The following is a 2,770-nucleotide window of genomic DNA, read 5'->3' as shown; positions in this document are numbered from 1 at the left end:
GCTTTAAAAATGTCGCCATTTGAATAAAGATTTCAAGGTTAGGCTGCGAATCAAAACTTATTTCTCAAGTTGATTTAACACAAAATAACATAAACTAATATTTCTTTATGCTATATTTATATTTATTTTGGGACCTTGAAAGTTATTTAAACTTATAAAATAGTTCAAATGCAAAACTTACGGTTTTTAATAAAAATCTCCGACTTCGAACCGTGTGCACCGTGTGGCACTTGGGCAATGAAAAGAGTGACAAACAGTGCTGCCAACACAAAAAAAAGTTTCACGCGGGTGCGTTCAGAAAGCACGCAATTTCAATTTAAAAAAAAATTAAAGATTTTATCAAAGTCTTCCCTGTGAATCAAAGTAACCCCATTCTACGGCACATATTTTAGCCAAGTAAGTATATATATACCTAACGTTTTACCAAATTTTATATTATATATATATATTTATATATCACATATTTTTACTGAGATCCTTAATTATATATATGTCAGGTAAATACTTTTGCATTTCTTTGATTTTATAAAACCCTCTATTGTTGAGACGCACGGGTGTATCAATTTTCTCAATTATTTGATCAAATCTGTACCATATTTTATCTGGTTTTTCAGGCCATCTAAAGGTGTTGCCCATTGACAAAACCATTGCACTAACTTCGAATAGATTATTCTCTACCTTTTCTACCTTCCCGGGAAAGTATTTATTTTCGTACGTTACTATTACGTAACATCCTGAAGTAATTTTATTTGTTTGTCTAGTTTTACTTACTTTCTTCTTAGTAGTAAGTGTGCTAAGTGAGCATGAGGCATCTATGTCAAAATCAGAGTCAGTGGTGGTGGGAGACACTGGTTTTTTACGTTTTAATGGTTTTCTTTCACTGTTAACTGATTTACTGATTTTGTTGATTATATTTTCTCTGTCGTTATCTTCCGAAATATTATCTTCAGCATAGCTGCAATCACTTTCAGCAAACTCAATCTCTAAACTTGACTCTTCTGAAGATGATTCAATTCGGGGTATCTTCTTTTTATTTTTTTTAGAAATGGTTTTCTTTTTCTTTTCTGCATTGTTTTCTTTCAACTCCTTTTTTTCTTGTCGTTTTCTTGCTCGTTCTTCTTTTTCTTTTTGTTGCCTTTTTTTCTCATTTTCTTTTTTTTCATGGTATTCGCGCCATGCCTTGCTTGTTACTGCTGCTGGTATTTTTTCTCTCTTTATTCTTTTTTTCTTTTTATTTATATCGTCTTCCGGCCAAAAAAGAAACTTTTTAAAAGGTGATGGTACTATAATACCTAATGCATCATCCATCGTTTTTTTGTGGGTGCTATTTTATCTGTATGAATAGTTCTTGAAATAGGTGCGCGTGTTGGTCTGTCTGGAGTCAAAAAAGGTGATCTATTTTCGGGAACAATGCTCGACGTGATTGTGTTGTCTACTGCCCACTGACTGTTTGCCGTCGTTATTATTTCAGGTTGGGGTATGCCATTGCTTTCAGTAACAGCTGGATCACTGGGAAGCTAAAGTATTGATGGTGACGGAGGATGAGTAATTGTAGATATCTTTTTGGGCGTACACTCAACAACTCTCTGCAATGTATTAAAATCTTCAACTTTAAGATTTTGATTAACCCCTCCAAAACCGCTGTCAACAATAATAGGTGATTGTTCTCTTATATCTTCAACTGAGGCTAAAGAATAATTTTGAGGTGTTAAAGAGTTTCCGAAGTCTATAACTTCTTTTTCAGCCACTACCGTCTCGGAGTGAGATACATGGTCTATAATATCCATTGAAATATTATCGGTTCCAGGGTTGATGGCGAATGTGACTCAATAACTTCAGATGTCGGCAGGATGTTGCATGAACTTTCACAGACGTCAGAGTAGCATTTAGATTTGTTCTTGGCCCATATAACGTACAAAGCGGTGTCTTCCTCGGGAAGGTCACTTTCAACTGTGTCTCTTTTTTTATAGAACAGATTCTGAAACATAGCTAACTTCTCTTCTGAAAAAAACACCAATTATCTCTTTTTCTAAATATTTAACAAATTCTGTTAATGCTGGATTGGACTGAATAACTGAAGCTTCTGCTCTGTTTTTGATTTTGGACATATCGATATAATCGGGACCAAATGGAAACAAGCCTCCGGCCCTGAATCCGTTTTTAATGCAATCAGGAGTTAATTTTTCTATAGCTTTTTTCAGCAGTGGAGCAAAATTTTCTTTTTTAACGTTTTGGCCCAGATTTTCCATTTTCCATTCGTTGACAGTCTTCTTCCAGAATAATTTTAGTGGCCTAAAAACTGCTAAGTCCATTGGCTGCAACAGGTGAGTAGAATTAGGATACAGCGCAACAACTTCTATTCCGTGTTCTGAACAAAAATTCGACAAGTGTAAGGTAAGATGTGATTTAAGGCCATCTATAAAAAAAATTATTGGTTTTTGAATCATATTTTGTTCAAGTCATGGGTTAAAAATATTTACGACATATTCATTAAATGTGCTGCTACACATCCACCCGCTTTCGGATTTCCCTATCGCCCAATCTTCAGGTACAGTGGATGCAATATATGTGGGAACCCTTTCATAGCTAAAAACTATCATTGGCGGGGCAAGGACGCCAGCAGCATTGCCAGTAAACAAAACCGTTAGGTTTTCTTTGTCATCACCGCATGAAGTATACAAATGTTTTTGACCTTTCTGTGCAAGAACAGGGCCTGGTTTCGGTGATAAAAAAAATGCACTTTCATCCGCATTAAAAATTCTGTTAGGAT

Source organism: Amyelois transitella, chromosome 21, assembly GCF_032362555.1.
Source record: "Amyelois transitella isolate CPQ chromosome 21, ilAmyTran1.1, whole genome shotgun sequence".
Lineage (NCBI taxonomy): Eukaryota > Metazoa > Arthropoda > Insecta > Lepidoptera > Pyralidae > Amyelois > Amyelois transitella.
Note: the sequence above shows the minus strand (reverse complement) of the source record.